Source organism: Cnephaeus nilssonii (assembly GCF_951640355.1).
Source record: "Cnephaeus nilssonii genome assembly, chromosome: 6".
NCBI classification, from domain to species: Eukaryota; Metazoa; Chordata; class Mammalia; order Chiroptera; family Vespertilionidae; genus Cnephaeus; species Cnephaeus nilssonii.
The window spans coordinates 94,616,304-94,636,480 of NC_137077.1; the positions used below are offsets into that span (position 1 = coordinate 94,616,304).

A 20,177-nucleotide genomic window follows, 5' to 3' on the forward strand; every position below is an offset into this window, starting at 1 on the left:
CATACCCCAACCGGGATTGAATCTGCAACCTTTCGGTGTAGGGGATGATGCCTTAATCAATTGAGTCACCTGGCCAGGCTGAAGATGCTTTTAAAAATGTAAAATTAAATCATTTAAATATTGACATTTTATAGTTTCTTTTTAGGTGTAGTGTTTTTTGGGGGGGTGGGAGGGATAAATTTGTACATTTGTGATTCGTTTGGTAGCTCTTTACCAAATGTCTGTAGTATACCAGGTTCTATGCCAGATATAGGTGATTCAGCAGTGAATAGCCCATGGTATAAGTCATTAGGGAACTAAGACTTTTGAAGGGCATAGGCACATAAACAGGTTATTATAATATAGTGGAATAGGACTGTGATAGGGAAAATTATAGGTTGCTATGGGGTACCTAATCTGCTCTTGGGGATTCAGGGATATTTCAGTTGTGTCTTAAAAGATAATTAGAAACTACTAAGTGAATGGTTATTAAATAAGGGTGAGTGGTGTTATAGCACAGTCTGGTTGAAAATGGAGTGTGGTAGGGGTTGAATGATGTGTAGTAAACAAATGTTAAATTATTTATTTGAGGTAGTTTTGGGAGCTTTTGTTTTAGGGGGGAGGCTAAAGTTCTCTCCAGTACTCTCTGGAGTCACCACTGAATATCATTTACAAATATATGAAGGAAAGATAGTATGGTGAGGGGATTGAAAGAATTTCTTGTCAGATCTTAGAGAGGAGTAATGGATAGGGTGAGAAGTATCTATGTATATAAAACCCTAATATGCAAATAGACGGAACAACAACCAAACAACTGGTCACTGATGTTCGCTGACCACCAGGAGGCGCGCGCGCGCGGAACATGGCGGGTGTTGGCAGCAGGCGGCAGAGCGTGGAACACGGCAAGCGTCAGCCACAGTGGGAGCAGGTGAGCGGGGGTGCCAGACCAAGGCGGGGCACTAGTCACTGTCACCCGGGTGAGCCTCTGGTGATTACTGAAAATTCTTGGCTCCTGTGTGCTGCGGTCCTGCCCGGTGCTTGCGCCTGCTGCCAGCACCGGCCCCGCTTGCACCCGCTGCCAGCCTAGAGCCGCTGCTTGCACCTGCTGCCGGCGTCGGGGACCGGCCCCGATCACTTGGCGCCGTCAGCAGGTACGAGCAGCTGCTGGCCTGGTCGCCCCTCAGGGCTTCTCCACCTCCCCCTGTTCCTGAGGGGCGATCAGGACCAGCAGCCACCTCTCGCACCCGCTCCTGATGACAGCCCCGCTTGCATCCAGTGCTGGTGCCGGCCCCGCTCGCACCCACAGTTGGCGCTGGAGCCGCTGCTCACACCTGCCGCCAGCGCCTGGTGGTGGTCCCAATTGCTTGGCATCGTCAGTGGGTGCAAGCGGCAGCTATCGGCCCTGATCAACCCTGAGGGCTTCTCCACCTCCCCCTGCTCCTGAGGGGTGATCGGGGCAGCAGCCGCCGCTTGCTCCCGCTGCTGGCGCCGCCCTGCTCGCACCCGCTGCTGGCGCCAGCCCCACTCGCTCTGTCAGCGGGTGCGAGTGGGGCCGGCGCTGCCATCACATGGGAGCGGCGGCAGGAGCGGGGCTGCCAGCAGAGAGGGGACCGGGGACCGCGGTGGGAGGGGCTGGGTGGGGGCACGGAGGATGGGCCAAGACCCAACCCTGTACCCACCACAGCCTCGTGGCCCATAGTTCCTTTCAAGGTGCACAAATTCGTGCACTGGGCCCCTGTTAGAAAATAAAATTCGAGAAGTAAGTGGGGTCTTGTAAATCATGCTTTCTGGACTTTGTACTTTATTCTGAAGATAGTGAGAGTCATTTGTGGGATTTTATATAGATAGTAAACAGTTGATGTATCAACTTAAAATATTGCTTGGCGATACAATTAGAATGGCTATAGGGAACTGGGTTTATAAGAATGTAATAATAACCCAGGTGAGAGATGCTGGTGGATTAAATTAGGGAAGTGACAGAGAGGATGATAGGACTTGTTGAATTATTTGATGTGAGAGAGGAAGAAGCGAAAATAACCAAGGATAATGGCCTAGGTTTCTGTTTTGAGAAGCAGGATGTTGCCATTCACATCAATAATCAAAACAGGAAGAGGAGTACGTTTGAGGAGGAATATGATGAATTGAGTTTTGATATATTGAATTTTAGGTGCCTGTTAAACACCTAAGAAGAAATATCCATTAGGCAGATATATGAATATACTGTTCAAGAAAGAGATCTGGATAGAGATAGACTTGGGTGTTACCAAGTACTTGAGTGGTCTTGAAATTGCTTAGGGAGTGAGAAGAGGACCTAGGACAGAATGTAGAAGAGGAGATGTCTATCCATGAGGCTCAGAAATTGAGTGCTGAGGAGGAGGAAACCCAGGGTCCCCCATTGTGCAACAGGAACTGTGCTATACACAGCTTATTGGCTCTACACAGCAGAGTGAAGAAAAACTAGGACCTTATAGATAGAATCCTGTCTACCATGGAGAGTATTTTTAGAAAGAGTGGTAGGCAGTACCATATGCCACACAGAGGGCAAAGATATAATGGGGTGTCTGAATTAAGTAAAGTCTTTAAACAAAAGAAAAGTTCAGCTAAAGGGTTTTTGTGGGTTTTTTTGGACACCAGAGCTTATAACACATTTTGTAGATTTTATCCAAAACTAGAGGCCTGGTGCATGAAATTTGTGCATGAGGGTGTGTGTCCCTCAGCCCAGCCTGCACCCTCTCCAATCTGGGACCTCTTGAGGGATGTCCGACTGCCCAATTCCACTGGGATCGGGCCTAAACGGGCAGTCGGACATTCCTCTCACAATCCAGGACTGCTGGCTCCCAACCACTTACTTGCCTGCCTGCCTGATTGCCCCATACTGCTTCTGCCTGCCAGCCTGATCACCCCCTAACCACTCCGCTGCCAGCCTGATAGATGCCTAACGGCTCCTCTGCTGGCCCGATTGCCCCTAACTGCCCTCCCCTGCAGGCCTGGTCGCCCTCAACTGCCCTCCTTGCCAGCCTGGTTGTCCCCAACTGCCCTCCCCTGGAGGCCTGGTCTCCCCTAACTGTCCTCCCCTGCAGGCCTGGTCCCCCCCAACTGCCCTCCCCTGCAGGCCTGATCGCCGACAACTGCCCTCCCCTGCAGGCCTGGTCACCCCTAACTGCCCTCCCCTGCAGGCCTGGTCCCCCCAACTGCCCTCCCCTGCAGGCCTGGTCACCCCTAACTGCCCTCCCCTGCAGGCCTGGTCCCTCCCAACTGCCCTCCCCTGCAGGCCTGGTCCCTCCCAACTGCCCTCCTCTGCCGGCCTGGTCCCCCCCAACTGCCCTCCCCTGCAGGCCTGGTCCCTCCCAACTGCCCTTCCCTGCAGGCCTGGTCACCCCTAACTGCCCTCCCCTGCAGGCCTAGTCCCTCCCAACTGCCCTCCTCTGCCGGCCTGGTAACTCCTAACTGCCCTCCCCTGCAGGCCTGATCGCCCCCAACTGCCCTCCCATGCAGGCCTGATCGCCCCCAACTGCCCTCCCTTGCAGGCCTGGTCCCTCCCAACTGCCCTCCCCTGCAGGCCTGGTCCCTCCCAACTGCCCTCCCCTGCAGGCCTGGTCCCTCCCAACTGCCCTCCCCTGCAGGCCTGGTCACCCCTAACTGCCCTCCCCTGCAGGCCTGATCGCCCCCAACTGCCCTCCCATGCAGGCCTGATCGCCCCCAACTGCCCTCCCTTGCAGGCCTGGTCCCTCCCAACTGCCCTCCCCTGCAGGCCTGGTTCCCCCCAACTGCCCTCCCCTGCAGGCCTGGTCCCCGAAACTGCCCTCCCCTGCTGTCCTGATAGCTCCCAACTGCCCTTTTGGGTCCCCCCCAATGGCCCTTCCCTGCTGGCCTGATTGCCCACAACTGTCCTCCCCTGCCAGTCATCTTGTGGTGGCCATCTTGTGTGTTGGAGTGATGGTCAATTTGCATATTACTCTTTTACTAGATAGGATGTTTGGTACTTTCATGGTTAGCCTTATCATTCAGGGCCAAGTAATGAAAATCTTCTTTACTTCTATATTTTGTTCCATATTGGTTCTATGACTGAAGCTCAACCTGTAAATACCATCTATTTATTTCTTCATCCCATGCTATTAAAGGCAGTTCTCTCTTTTTTTAAGAAAATACTTTTTTTTACTGATTATAAAAATGACTAGAGGTCTGGTGCATGAAATTCGAGCACGGAGCAGGGGAGGGGTTCCTCAGGCTGGCCTGTGCCCTCTTGCAGTCCGGGGCTCTCACAGTTTGGGACCCCTTGCTCCTTACTGCCCACCTGCAGCGGAGGCGAGTGTGGTTCCCGCCACCACCACTCTGCTCGCCAGCTGTGAGCCTGGCTTCTGGCTGAGAAGTGCTCCCCCTGTGGGAGTGCACTGACCACCAGGGGGCAGCTCCTGTGTTGAGCATCTGCCCCTTGGTGGTCAGTGTGCATCATAGCGACCCGTCGTTCCGCCGGCTGGTCCATTTGCGTATTAGGGTTTTATTATATAGGATGATGTGTGTTCATTGTTAAAAAAATTCATAATCCAGAAATGTATACAGAAACTGAGAGCCTTAACTGTACAACTAGGCAATAATTATTATTTTTCTCATCATCTTTCCAGATAACTTTTATGGATGTAATTTATAATGAAATTTATAATGATCTTATATTTTTTCCATTCGAGAATATTATGCATACTTTCATGTTGCTAAATATAACTCAAAGTCATCATTTTAGTTACTTAAGGCATCACCTTATATACATATATGTGCATGTAAATATAGTATATATCTAATTTGCCATTCTCTAGTGACAGGCAAAATTTAAGTAGTCTCCAAATTTTAACCATTACAGTTAGCAAAGCTCCTCAAAGATATTTCTGCAGTTTTCCAACATAGTATCAATACCTTGAATTGGAATTTTAGGGTCAAAGGTTATATACTTTCAACAACTATATTTTTATTATAAAACAACATTAAATTATAAAGTTAATATATTCTCATGATAAAAAAATTCAAACAGCACTTAAGGATACTCAGGAAAATCTGTCTCCCTCTCTAGGGATAATCATTGTCATCAGCTAATTGTGTATCCTATCTAATAAAGAGGGAATATGCTAATTGACCATCACGCCCCCACAAAGATGGAGGCACCGACAGCCAATAAGGAGGGAATATGCTAATGGACTACCATGCCCTCTAAGATGGCGGTGCCCAGTCTCCTCAGCCCTGCTGGGGCGGCAGGCATTCGGCACAAGCGGACCTGCCCCGCTCCGCGTGCCTGCCTTTGGAGTCCCCCAGTCTCCTCATCCCCCCAGCTACCCAGGGCTGGCCCGAGGCGCAGGCCAGCCTCTGATGGCGGCTGCCCAGCCGCCCAGGGCCGCCCGAGGCTCAGGTAACCAGGGCCAGCCGAGGCTTGCGCTGCTGGCAGTGGCAGCAGCAGAGGTGTGATGAGGGGCGTTGCCTTCCCCTGATCGCTTGGTTACCTCCTGCCCTTTAGGGCTCCCGGACTGTGAGAGGGGGCAGGCCAGGCTGATGGAACCCCCCCTGCAGTGCATGAATTTTCATGTACCAGGCCTATAGTATGCATATAAAAGCATATATATGTACTAGTAGCCCTGTTCATGAATCCGTGTGCCAGTTGCTTGCCAGTAGCTTGCTGCCGCCCTCCAGTAGCTCTCCGCCCGCTGCCCCACCCTCCTGTAGCTCCCCCTGTCCCCTCCCCCTTCCCCCTTCATATCTTGCTGCCCTGCCCCCTCCAGTAGCTCTCCGCTGCCCGCTTGTAGCCAGTAGCTCACTGCCACCCTCCTGTAGCTCTCCGCCCGCTGCCCCGCCCTCCTGTAGCTCTCCCCACCCCCCCATAGCTTGCTACCCTGCCCTCTCCTGTAGCTCTCCGCCGCCCACTTGTAGCTCGCTGCCCCACCCTCCTACTGATCCGTGATCTGGTCGTTATGCGGTTGGTTGTTACACTTCACGGCGTAACGACCATTTGCATATTACATCTTTATCATATAGGAGGGGTAGACTTTTAAAATTTATTTAAATATTTTATTTATTTTGAGCAGATATACATGCATATGGAAAATGTAAATATGCTGAGGAAGTGAAAACTTACGTCTCATCACCCCTGTCTTGGCCAGTCATTAATTTTTTCTTCTAAAGCTGTATACCGACTTTTCTTGTATATGTTTTCCAGTTTGTACACACAATCATCTTTTGACTTTGTTTATGGTGTTATTTTTCTCTTTAAAAATTAATTTATTTCTGTTAAAGTATAGTTGACATACAATATTATGGCATTATTTTTTATGTGAAACTCTTAATTTTTATGAAGCAATAATTTCTTTAATGGTTGCTGGGTTATGTATCTTAATTCCTTAGAATGGTCTGTATGTCATCTTTAAACACAAATTGCATGATATTTATATTATTCTGTACATTGCTTTTTTCAATTCATATGTTTTGGAGATCAATATCACCACATACAATGTAATTCATCTCATCAGCTCATTTTTCCGTTCTTTGGATATAATGTAATGTGCTGGTCCAGTGGAAGGACATTTAGGTTTTAATTTTTTTTCTCTTCTACAGTACTGCAATAAGTTTCCTTTATATCTGTCTTTGCACACAACAACTTCTCTGCTAAAGGTAGAACTTCCCAGGTCCCCAAAGTTCCCACAGGATATTTGCTGTGGATGATACCATTGGTAAGGAGCAAAGTTTTCATGAAGCAAGAGAAGCTCCTCCCTTGCTATATCAACAGGGGTTTTTATTACTCCTGGCTTCTATCAAGGGTGGTTCTGGAGACTGACCATCATGCCGAAGCACAAGTTGCTAGTAAAAACCCCAGTGCATTACTGCAAGACTGGTGAATATCAGGTCAGTTTCCCAGGCATATATCTCTTAACAGGCCTGGGCTTCAAATCTTATGTCTTCTAAAAAGGCTGTAGCAATTATACTCAAAGAAAAACTCCAAAAACAAAACTTATCTGTAAGGAAGAAATGGGAAAAGGTACAGTAATGACATATGTAAGTAATGGGGGTTAAATACATTGTAAAGTTATAATCGTTGGGATAAAAAATTTTAAGTGCCTTGTGGATGTTTAAAATTATAATCATTATGTTTTTACATCTTTATGTTTACTTTCATCAAATTTCTTTATTCCAATTTAATACTGTTGCCACACTTTGTTCCTATCACAAATGATTGATGCTCTTAATGTATTCTGCATCAAACCAGTGATTTAGCTCTGACCCTTAGTTCTCTTTTACTTTTATTTAGATTAAGCATGCCAAACTCAAAGGCTAACACAGCCAAATAAACAAGGTTTAGGTTTATGTGGGCCTCAAAAAACCAAAAGCTTCAATTTTAATAGAAACAGAGGTTTATTTTGATAGAGATGTGCTGAATACAAAGGGTTGAAATAAATGAGTAATCAATAACATATAATAGAACATTTTAATAAAAATTAATATTTTTTCTTGAACATTAACTTACCAGACACTGAATAACTGCACAATTAATAAGCGTAAGGCAAATAAACCTATTTTTCTTGTTCTTCGAAAGCCAAAATATTTACTGTTGCGCACACCAAACAAGTCAGTCCAAGACTGATGACTTGGCATTTGGCTGCTAAAATACTTGCTGCTAGCATTAGTGGAGAGAAATGGTGCGCCTGCGCGTAAGGCGTGTAAGGGAAATGAATGCAACACGATTATAATAATCAGTCATTAGTGAGAGTTGTAGTTCATTATTAATAATTATATATAACAGGGTATTGTAAAAATTAAGTTACGAATTTTTATTTATTTTATTATTTTTTAAATATTTTTATTGATTTTTTACAGAGAGGAAGGGAGAGGGATAGAGAGCTAGAAACATCGATGAGAGAGAAACATCAACCAGCTGCCCCCTGCACACCCCCCACCGGGGATGTGCCTGCAACCAATGTACATGCCCTTGACTGGAATCGAACCTGGGACCCTTCAGTCCGCAGGCCGACACTCTATCCACTGAGCCAAACCGGTTTCGGCATGAATTTTTATTAAAACGTTTCTTATATACTGTTATATTGGCTGGGCTGCAGAAATATTCATTGTGGGCCACAGGGCCCGTTGACATGCTTTATTTAGATGATCTCTCTCCCTATTTCCTATTGCTTGGCTTTGTTCTTCTTCTCATTCCCTGCCTGGCACTTTTCTTTTCTTCCCCTTTTTGGCTTGCTTTTTCTGTTTTGTACTGATTTTGGATTTGACCTTGTTCCTTGTCACCTATCTCAGTTGTATTCACCTCTGGGTTTACTTTCATAGATTAGGAAGCTGGAGCCGCTTCTACTGCTAGTGGAATTGTTATTCATGGTAGATAAGCAGACAGGTGATCCTATATAGTAAAAGCTTAATATGCTAAGTGTCCGGTTAGTCAACCAATCAAAGCGTAATATGCTAATGATATGCTAAGGCCGCTCAACCACTCGCTATGACGTGCACTGACCACCAGGGGGCAGGCAGTCAGCCAGTCGCTGTGACGTGCACTGACCACCAGGGGGCAGACAGTTGACTGGTCAACCAGTCGCTATGACATGTACTGACCATCAAGGGGGCAGACATTCCAACTGGTAGATTAGCTTGCCTCTGGGGTCCGGCTAATCGGGACTGAGCAAGACATGCTGGACACGCCCTGGAGCTCTCCCATGGTCCCTCTCGGGCTGGCCAACCTCCTGCATCCCTCCCTGGCCCCAATCGTGCACTGGTGGGGTCCCTTGCCTGGCCTGTGCCCTCTCACAATCTGGGACACCTTAGGGGATGTCGGAGAGCCAGTTTTGGCCTGATCCCACAGGCCAGGTTGAGAGACCGCACTGGTGCATGAATTCGTGCACTGGGCCTCTACTTATCTATAAGACAATTCTGATGTATTTTGTTAATTGCTTTCTTTCTTTTGCATTTTGTTAATTTTGAAGAGACTTAAAAAAAGTTTTAAGTATTGCTAAACATACAAGTAATTCTGCATAAACATGCTTTTCAGAAGTTGTAAAGTACTTACTTCTTATAGACTAGAGGCACGGTGCACGAAATTCATGCACGGGGACGTTCCCCTCAGCCCAGCCTGCACCCTCTCCAATCCAGGACCCCCCAGGGGATGTCCGACTGACGGTTTAGGCCTGATTGGGCCTAAACCGGCAGTCGGACATCCCTCTCACAATCCAGGACCGCTGGCTCCTAACTGCTTACCTGCCTGCCTTCCTGATCGCCCCTAACTGCCCCCCTGCCAGCCTGATCACCCCTAACCACCTCTGCCTGCTGGCCTGATTGCTCCTAACTTCCACCCCTGCTGACCTGGTCGCCCCCAACTGTCCCCCCCGCCGGCCTGGTCACCCCACGCAGCCTGCTGTTCAGTCGTTTGGTCATCCCTCACTAACCCCTCTGCCGGCCTTGTCGCCTCACGCAGCCTGTTGTTCGGTCGTTAATGTTACTGTGATGGCGTCCTGGACAATTTGTATATTCCCCTATTATTAGTATAGATGGGAAGCTGACTTAGTACACAAATATTTTATCTTTTTGTCTGAAAACCTATTTTAGTACAAAAAATGATTCAACTCTGCTTAAGAATTTAAACCAGATATCCTGGAGCTGAAAGTTACTCTAGCCAAGATGACCTGACCTCTGCAGATCCCCTTTAGGCTTGTGACAAGAGCTAGAATCAGAAATGCGTAAGTGAAAACATAAGAAAATCTTCAAAGTAACACATGTTTCTCATGCTTCTGGATTTTATTTTTCTTCTGGATTTTTTTTTTGGGGGGGGGTGGGGCAGAGAGATAGAAGCATTTAATTCTAAAAGGTGATTCAGGTGTTCTTTAAGTACTTAAAGTTTTCAATGCAAGCCAGATAAAAACTCACCAAGTATACTACTTCCTAGCCTATTTTTTTTTTTTTTTTTTTTTACTTTGATCACTTAGTGTCTTTGCTCTATTACTGTTGTACTTTGCCACTGAGTTTAAGTATGCTTGCTGGTTTTCAAATCAGAATACAGCACAATTACATTTTTTCTTAGTGAAATTCTGTACAATAATTATCCCTGAAATGTTTTGGAAAATAAGATAACATTTGCCCCTAGTTATTTACTTTTAAATGTTTAAAAAGTAGTTTCGATTTAGTTGTGGGATACTAAGTAGAGAAACTAAATCTGTTGTTTTCGTGGAGGAAATATTAGTAATATCTTGTAAGAAATTATGTATTTATAGTTTACTAGAGTCCCAGTGCACGAAATTCATGCACTGGTAGGGTCCTTAGCGGCTGCCGGCTGGGGCCTCCCTCCCTTCCTCCGGCCGCCTGCCACCACCACCACCGCCACCGGCCAGGGCCTCCCTCCCTTCCACTAGTCGCCTGCCACCGCTGCCAGCTGGGGCCTCCCTCCCTTCCCCCCGCCAGCCCCACCCCTTGCATACTATGCTTTTATTATATAGGATGAAGTTTTTAAATAGCTTTATTGAGAATAAATTCATATACCATACTGTTTACCTACTTAAAGTTTATAGTTCACTCCTTTTCAGTGTATTCACAGAGTTGTGCAGGCATCACCACAATCTCATTTTAGAATATTTTTGTTCCCCCTAAAAGAAACCCTGAACTCATTAGCAGTCATTCCCCTTTCCCTCCTGCCCCAGGCAAACAATAATCTGTTTTCTAACTCTGGATTCACCTACTCTGGATATTTCATTTAAATGAAATCATTCAAAACGGGGTCTTTTGTGACTGGCTTCTTTCTCTTAATAAGTTTTCAGGTCTCATCAATGATTTAGCATGTATCACATTTTGTTTATTCATTCATCAATTGATGGATATTTGGATTGTTTCCACTTTTTGTTCATTATGAATACTGCTGTTCTACATTGGTGTAGGAGTATGAGTCCCTGCTTTTAATTCTTTGGGTATATACCTTGGAGTGGAATTGCTGAATCATATGGTATCTCTGATTAACTTTTGACAAACCACCAAACTGTTTCCTTAGCCACTGAATTATTTTACATTCCCATCAGCAGTGCATGAGGGTTCTAGTTTGAGCACATTCTTGCTAACACTTATTTTTCTTTCTTTTAGTTTTGATTTGCATTTCCCTAATGGTTAAAGATATTGAGCAACTTTTCATGTGCTTATTGACCATTTGTATATCTATTTGGGAAAATGTATTCAAATTCTTTGTTCATTTTTATTATTGACTTGCAGGATTTTGAATATAGACCCTTATTAGATATGTTATTTACAGATATTTCCCCCTACTCTTTGGGTTGTCTCTTTACTTTTTTATTGGTGATGTTTATAGCACAGAAGTTTTAAATTTTGATGTATTCCAATGTATCTATTTTTCCTTTTGTTGCTTGGGCTTTTGGTGTCAAATCCAAAAACCATTATCTAACCTAAGAGTAAGGACTTACTCTTACGTGTTTTTTTCTAAGAATTTTATAATTTTAACTCTTAGATTTAGGTCTATGGTCAATTTTGAGTATTCTGTGAGTTTGGGTCCAAGCTGTTTTGCTTGTGGATGTCCATTTGTCCCAGCATCTTTGAATAGTCTGGACATCTTTGATAAAAATGAATTGGCTCTAAACATAGGATTTTTTTCCTGTGCCCTCAATTCAGTCCAATTGATCCATATGTTTGTCCTTAACCCAGTACTACAGTGTATTGATTACTGTAGTTTTGTAGTAAGATTTGAAATTGGGAAGTGTGAGTTCTCTTAATTTTGTTCTTTTTCAAGATTTTTTTTTTCATTTTTTATTGTGGTAAAATATACATAACATAAAAGTTAGTGTCACAACCATTTTAACTGTATAATTCAATTACATTAAGTACATTCATACAGTTATATAACTGTCTCCACCATCTATCTCTGGAGCTCCTTTCATCTTGAAAAACAGAAACTTTGTATCTGCTAAATAATAACTTCCCATCCTCCCCTCTTTTCAGCCCCTGAAATCTCCCATTCTACTTTATATCTCAATAATAAAATGTCTCATATAAGTGGAATCCTATGGTATTTGTTTTTTTGTGGCTGGCTTATTTCACTTAGTAGAGTGTCGTCATAATTTACCCATCTTGTAGCATATATCGGAATTCCCTTTTTAAGAATGAATGATATCTCACTGTATGTATATATCACATTTTGCTTACCTATTTATCCACTGCTAGACATTTGGGAAGCTTCTACATCTTAGCTTCTGTGAATAATGCTGCTATGGACATGGTTGTACAAATATTTTCTTATAGCCCTGCTCTCAATTTTTTTGGATGTATATCCAGGAGTGGAATTGCTGGGTAACATGGTAATTCTATTTTTTTAAAATATATTTTATTGATTTTTTACAGAGAGGAAGGGAGAGGGATAGAGAGTTAGAAACATCGATCGGCTGCCTCCTGCATGACCCCTACTGGGGATGTGGCCGCAACCAAGGTACATGCCCCTGACCGGAATCGAACCCGGGACCCTTCAGTCCGCAGGCCGACGCTCTATCCACTGAGCCACACCGGTTTCGGCTCTATTTTTAATTTTTTTGAGAAATCACCATATTGTTTTCCACAGTGGCTGTACCATTTTACATTCTCACCAATAATGCATAGGGGTCTACTTTCTCCACATCCTTGCCAACCCTTGTTTTGTTTTATTTTTTCATTTGTGTCTAGCTTCTTTTTAAAAAAATGTAAATCAATTTTTATTTTTCAATTACAGTTGATATATAATATTATATTAGTTTCAGGTTTACACCCCAGTGATTAGTCATCATTATATAACATAAGGGATCATCCCGATAAATCTTGTACTCTCTGACACTATACATAGTTGTTAGAATATTATTGACTATCTTCTGTTTTGTTTTTTTACAGTAGCCATCCTAATGGGTGTGAGGTGGTATCTCATAGTTTTGTTTTCATTTCCCTGATAATCCTATATAATAAAAGGGTAATATGCAAATTGTCTCCTTGACAGGGAGTTTGACCAGTGTTCGACCAGGGGGTGGGGCTGGCCTGCCAACCTCCCACATCTCCTCCCCCTGGCTGGCCTGGCCCGATCGGCCCTGATGGGGGTGGGCTGATCGGGCCAGGCCTCTAGTTAATGATATTGAGCATCTTTTTGTACAGTTGTATGTGTTCTTTAGAGAAATGTCTGCCGAGGTCTTTTGCCCATTTTTTAATATAGTTGTTTAGCTTTTTGTTGCTGAGTTTTTGGAGTTCTCTATAATTCTGGATATTAATCCATTATAAAATAAACTAGAGGCCTGGTGCATGAAATTTGTGCACTGGGGGGGGGGTGTTCCTCAGTCCAGCCTGCACCCTCTCCAATCTGGGACCCCTCGGGGGATGTCCGACTGCCGGTTAATTGGGCCTAAACCGACAGTCGGACATCATTGGGCCTTAACCGGCAGTCGGACATCCCTCTGACCATCTGGGACTGCTGGCTCTTAACTGCTCGCCTGCCTGCCTGCCTGATTGCCCCTAACTGCTTCTGCCTGCCAGCCTGATCACCCCCTAATCACTCTCCTGCTATCCTAATTAACACCTAACTGCTCCCCTGCCGACCTGGTCACCCCCAACTGCCCTCCCCTGCAAACCTGATCTCGCCCCCAACTTCCCTCCCCTGCTGGTGTGATCTCACCCCCAATTGCCCTCCCCTGCCGACTTGATCTTGCCCCCAACTGCCCTCCCCTGCTGCTGGCCTGATGGCCCCCAACTGCCCTCCCCTCCCAGCCTGGTTGCCCCCAACTGCCCTCCCCTGCCAGCCTGGTCGCCCCCAACTGCCCTCCCCTGCAAGCCTGGTCCCCCCCCCCCCCAACTACCCTCCCCTGCCAACCTGATGGCCCCCAAATGCCCTCCTCTGCAGGCCTGGTCACCCCCAACTGCCCTCCCCTGCCGGTCTGTTCCCCCCCAATTGCCCTCCTCTGCTGGCCAATTTGGTTCTGATTGGTTGGTTTCTATGCCAGTCGGCGTCAAAAGCTACGCCTCCTAGGCAGCCATTGGCTCCTCACAGTTCACCCAGATTTGGTTCTGATTGGTCAGTTTCTATGCCAGTCACCGTCAAAAGCTCTGCCTCCTAGGCAGCCATTGGCTCCTCACACTTCACCCAGATTTGGTTCTGATTGGTCGGTTTTTATGCCAGTCAGTGTCTCTGGGCCTATCAGCGGGGCCTGATCAGAAAGGTGGGGCTGATCCGCAGCCCCGGTGGAGGCCTGGAGAGAAATGGAGGAACGGCTTCTGGAGGCAAGTGCTGATCAACAGCTGTCACAGAGACTACGGATCAGACCCTGCTTCTCTCTTCAGGCCCCTGTAAGGGCCTGATTTGCAGTCCCCTCAGCAGTAAGTGCTGGGTCACTGTGCCTGCTGCCATAGCAGTCAGTGCTGGGTCTCCATGGCAACCCAGCGCTTACTGCAGGACTGACTTTCCGTTAGTCGAGCCTCCGGTCGTGATGGACTCAGGGTTTTTATATATTAGGATGATTTGCAAATGTTTTCTCCTATTCTGTGGGTTGCCATTTTACTCTGTAGATAGTCTTTTAATACATAAAATTTTAAGATTTTCATGAAGTCTAATCTGTTTTTCCTGTTGATTCCTATACCTTTGGTGTTAGGTCCAAGAAATCACTGCTAAATCCAATGTCATGAAGCCTTTGTCTTATGTACATTTTGGTCATGGATCCATTTTGAATTAATTTTGAATTAATTCTCTTCCATATGGATATCCACTTTTCAGCAACTTGTTGAAAAGTTTTTTTTTTCCTGTATTGAATGGCCTTCACACCCTTGTCAAAATCATTTGACCATATATGTGAAGGTTTATTTTTGGACTAGTTGTTCTATTTTATTGGTCTATATGGTTGTCTTTATGTCATTACCACACTGTTTTGATTACTCTAGGTTTCTAGTGTTTTGAAATCAGGAAATAGCTTTATTATTTCTTAAGAATTCTTTTGACTATTCTGTGGCTCATTCAATTTAAACTCTGAATACATCTGGTACTAACTTTCATTTTTCTAATGTATTGCGATGTTTTAGAAATACTAATATGTGTGTGTATGTGTGGTTCCAAGCTATTAAGTTTTTTAGGAAACTGGTTCACTTTCATTCACCAAACCTTCATTTTAATCATTGTGGATGAAAATCATTCTAAAATATATTATCTAATTTATATATAATGTATGTATGTGTTGGCTCCTGGAATAAATAGCTATGTTTTTAGAGTTCATTTGCCTATGTTGTTTTCCTTTATTTTTCCCTTCTTGTCAGCTGTCACTTGAAAAAGACAAATAATGTTGTTTAAACTATAGGAGTAATAAGTATCATAGTAGAACATGCAAATAAATTCTAAGAAGAAAATAAAATTCACCTTATTTTGGCCACCTAGACTTTTTTCTAGGCATTTAAAAAATATATATATATATATTTATTGATTTCAGAGAGGAAGGGAGAGGGATAAAGAGATAGAAACATCGCCGCCTGCCGCTGTTGCGTGGGGCGCTGCTGGCAGCCGAGGGAGCGTGACTGCGCTGCACAGGGCGCTAGGAGGTGTCGTTGCTGTGATGCCCCCTTGTCAGCCGCATACTGGCCTGGTGGCGGGCAGCAGGACACCCGAGTCTGCATGCTGAGGAAGATGGGTGAGGTGGTGGCCAGAGTTGCGAGGAAGGTCAACAAGATGGTGGAGAGTGACTCTGACACCCTGGATCTGGCCGAGTGCATGATGGTTTCTTTCCCCATCAGCATCTACAAGGTCCTGCGGAATGTCACTGACCAGATCCACCTCATCACACTGGCCAACAATGAGCTCAAGTCCCTCACCAGCAAGTTCATGACCACATTCTGTCAGCTTTAAGAGCTCTGCCTGGAAGGGAACTTCCTGCACCGCCTCCCCAACGAGGTCAGTGCCCTGCAGCACCTCAAGGCCATCCACCTGTCTCGGAACCAGTTTAATGACTTCCCTGAGCCGCTCACCACCCTGCCAGCACTGGAGACCATCAGTCTGGAGGAGAACAAGATTGTGGATGTGCCCGTGGAGAAGCTAGCTGCCATGCCTGCCTTGCACAGCATCAATCTGCGCTTCAACCCGCTGAACGCCGAGGTGCGCGTCATCGCCCTGCCACTCATCACGTTTGATGTGCTTATGTCTCCAGAGGGCCCCCCCACCTTAGGCCTCCCTCCCTCATGCCCACTCAGAAGGGACAGAGGCCACTTGGCCTGGCACCCTGAGGGGAGGGAGCCCCAAGGGCCCATGGGAGGCCAAGCTTGGGGGACTGGGGATAGGTGGGCCAAACAGTGTGTGGGAAGGGGTGCAGTGGTCCAGGATAGATAGCTTAGAGCTGTAGAATCCTGGAATACTCAGAGGAGGAGGCGAGGTTGGAGCTAGAGCCAGGACTCTGGGCATTCATAGCCTCTGTGCAAACTTGGGCAGACCCCCACCCTTTCTGAACTTACAATTTTGGCAAAGGGGTAGTGGCAGTGGGTCTCTGCCTCCTCGGGTTCCTTGGAGGCTTTTTAGGGAACACACGCCTCCAAGTCTTCTAATCCTCAGTATCTGCTGAGCTTGCAGCTGAGCATTTCTTGGGACCCTGCGGGTTGAGGCCTTGCTTCTAGTGCTGAGAGCCAGTCGCTGTCCTGAGACGAACAGAAGACAACCTGCATCTATTTATTGCTTCCTGGGAACCAACCCTTCTCTGTGCCCCATCCTGAGCCCTGTGGATCCCGAGATTGGCAGGAGCCTGAACCGGGAGTTGTGGGAAAGCTGCGGAGAGAGTGCGGAGGCTGCAGCAGGGCTGACAATGTTTACATAGGAGCCCCAGGGCCATCAGGCCAGGAAACTGGGGAGCAGATCAAGGTGGCTCTGTCCTTCCTCATGATTAAGAAATTGCTAGAGTGACCAGCTGCGCCTGGCATCACCCCTTGAACTACAGGAGAGTGGCCCAGAGAGAAAGAAAGCCATTTGCACCTGTGCCTCCCTCCGCACAGTCTCCTTCTGGCAGCAGACTGGCTGCCCTGTCATTGGTTCACCTGGATGCAGGCGGCACTATGGACCGTTGGATTATAGCTGGCCAGCTCCTGGGTCACCACTCAAAGCCCTGATAACCTTGTCATTTCTAGGCTCTGAACCTGGAGCCTGGCCAGGCAATAGGATGACCTGCCATCCGTGTTTGCTCAGGACTTTCAGTGCTAACACAGGGACAGGAACTGCAAACAGGGACAACTGGTGCCACCAGGTGAGGGCCTGGGGCTCTGGCTTCCTGTGACAATACCTGTGGTTTGGAGAACCCCTGACCTCTTGATCCTCCCACCTTCTCATCTATGGAACAAGCAGATCAGAGCCCACCTGGTCTGGACTTTTGTCGGAATCTGTGGGAGATGCCTTAGTCCCCAGGACTTGGGGCAAACCAGGCCACACAAATCTTACATCCGTGGGCCAGTAGCCACTCTTCCACACTCAGAGCACTGACCCTTTCTCAGAATGTTCCCATTTCCTTCCTCTTCCCCTTTCCCTTCCCCAGCCCTGAGGCTGCCCTGCCCAGGCCTCCTGTCTCTTGGCAAGAAGCTGATAGGTTGGGAGATTGTAGGCCTGTCACCAAGCACTTGCGAACTCAGCGTCCCAGGAGATGCCTGTTCACTCTGCTCATCTCCCAGGCCTGGTGGGTCAACCTCTGGGAAAAGGGTTTTCAGGGCAAGAAGGCCAGATAAGATCTCCAGGGCTACTGAGTTCAGTCGGGGACAAGTGAGGGCTGCAGTCTAGCCCAGCCTGGAATGGGGTTTCGCCTTGTTGACGAAGGTTGCATTTTCCTGATATGCAAAAAACATTTTATGCAACTCAGTGTGGTCTGCATGAGCACCTATGGGAGCTTGTTAGAAACCCACGGCCCTAGGCCCAATCCCAGACCTCTGGGATCAGAACCCACGCTCCAAAAAATCCCCAGCGTTTCCTATAAGCACCTTACTGTTTAAGAAGCAAGGTCTGGGGATGGCCTGGGAGTGAAAGATGGAGTTTCTCAGCTTGCCCATCCCCCTCCATAAAGCAGCCCTTCACTCCCACCCATAGATCTTTTCAGAGTCTGCGTGGCACTCCTGTGAAGGGAGTGACCTGTAGTCCCCAGGAGATGAGGGTTGGATTTGCCTGGCTCCCTGGCCTCCCTTTCTGGTTCTACCCTGAATGCCAAGCTGCTACTTCCCCAGGTCCTCATCTCAGGTCTTTCAGAGGGCTTGTTTTAGGAAGTTGCATCCTACTCTGCTTGGAGAGTGTGCCCTGGCCTCTCTGGAAAAGCTGAGCAACAGAGAAGCCCCAGATCAGAGCACAGTGTGAGCCCTTAACTTCTGTCTGCAATAAAGAATGCATTGGTTTAAAAAAAAGAAAAAGAGATAGAAATGTCAATGATGAGAGAGAATCATTGATCGGCGGCCTCCTGCACGCCCACACTGAGGATCAAGCCTGCAACCCTGGGCATGTGCCCTGACAGGGAATCAAACCCGGAACCCTTCAGTCTACAGGCTGGTGCTCTATCTACTGAGCCAAACGGGCTAGGGCTCTAGGCATGTTTTAAATCAGATTATATTGTGCCTATTGCTTTGAAACTTGCTTCATTCCATCAACAATAGGTTATGTATATTCCATGTCATTAGCCATCTTTCTAACGTTGCATTTAGTTTTAATGTATATATTTATTGTATTGGGTGGCATAATTTTTTAAATATAATTTGCATTTATATTTTACTTTTACATTCAAGTTTTTCATTGCAATTAAAATTTTGTTACTACATCTTTGTTCCATGACACCCTTAGGAAAAAATTCTAGAGGTAGATTTGCTGGGTCATTTTTTAAGACTTTTTGATAAATAAAGGCTGGTTTTCTCATAGAAAGTTTGAACTAATTTGTAATCTCATTCATAAGGAACAGCAGTAAAGTTCTCAAAAGGCCATATAAGTTACATGTACTTTAATGTATTTATTAATTTAAATAGTATGTTTATTATTACTTTTTTAACCTTTGCAAATTTGATAAGAAACCTATGGAATCATGGCTTTATTTATACTTGTTTTATTAATCTTTAAATTTATAGTTTCTTGTTTATTTATGATTTAATTTCACTTTGCTTTGTCCAATTATAGTTTGCCCAATTTCCTATAGGACTCTTCTTAAAAAACTGTTTTTGGTAAAGTGCTTTGTTTATTGGGATATTAACTCTTTTTACTCATGCTTTATTTGTCTGTTTTTACATTTATGATATTTTAATGGTAATCAAATCTGTTATTGTTTTACTGCTTCTGACTTTTCTCAGGAATATACATTTTTCTTACACTCTAACATTTTTATGGGTTTAAAAATATTTTGCAGTTACATTTTTACCTAATCATAATTTATTTGGTATCAAATGGAGGCTGCAGCCAAGAAATCAAGAGAAGGCTGAGACTTAGAAGAACCACAGTGGAAAAATTAAGAAAAATCACTAAGGGGAGAAACCAAGATGGCGGCATAGGTAAACACCTAAACTGCTGCCTCGCACAACAATATCAAAACTACAACTAAAAGACAAAACGGACACCATCCAGAACCATAGGAAAGCTGGCTGAGTGGAAATTCTACAACTAGAAGGAAAGAGGAAAGCACATTGAGACTCAGAGGAGCTGCAAAAGGCTGAAGTACGGAGGACGTGCGCATGCGGAGAGGACGGGTGCCTGAGTGCACGGGTGGCTGAGTACGCGCCTGGCTTTCTAAAGCAGGAGGGAGACGGAAGCTCCCGACTGCGCTGAACTCCAGTCCCGGGCGAGACTCTGGGAACCCAGACACATTCGGGGGGAATCTGGACTGTCAGGAAAAGAGAAAGCACACTGAGACTCGGGGGAGCTGCGGAAGTCAGAGGTCCGGAGGCGCACGCGCGCAGAGAGGACTGACTGCTGAGTGCACGGGCGGCTGAGTGCGCGGCTGGCTTTCTAAAGCAGGAGGGAGACGGAAGCTCCCGACTGCACTGAACTCCAGTTCCGGGAGAGTTTCTGGGAACCCAGACTCATTCGGGGAGAAACTGGATTGTCTGGCAGCGGGCAAAACTTGAGGGCGGCCTTCTCTCAGAGGTGCTTGAAGCGATTACCGAGGGACACTGAGACCCAGGGGCCTCATAGGGCAGGGCTGATGGGAAGCCACGGCTGTCTGCTCCGCCCTGAGACTCCGCCCCATCCAAGCTGAGCA

The 20,177-nt window shown here is 46.2% G+C and overlaps 1 protein-coding gene and 1 pseudogene across 5 annotated transcripts in view; both read left to right on the forward strand.

The window, feature by feature from the left end:
• The window catches only part of CDK8 (cyclin dependent kinase 8), a 161,803-nt gene that overhangs the window by 11,835 nt on the left and 129,791 nt on the right, over positions 1-20,177 (forward strand). The window lies entirely within an intron of this gene.
• On the forward strand, positions 14,974-18,929 carry LOC307100848 (leucine-rich repeat-containing protein 20-like; annotated as a pseudogene). The gene has a single exon. The product of its transcript is annotated as a leucine-rich repeat-containing protein 20-like (transcript).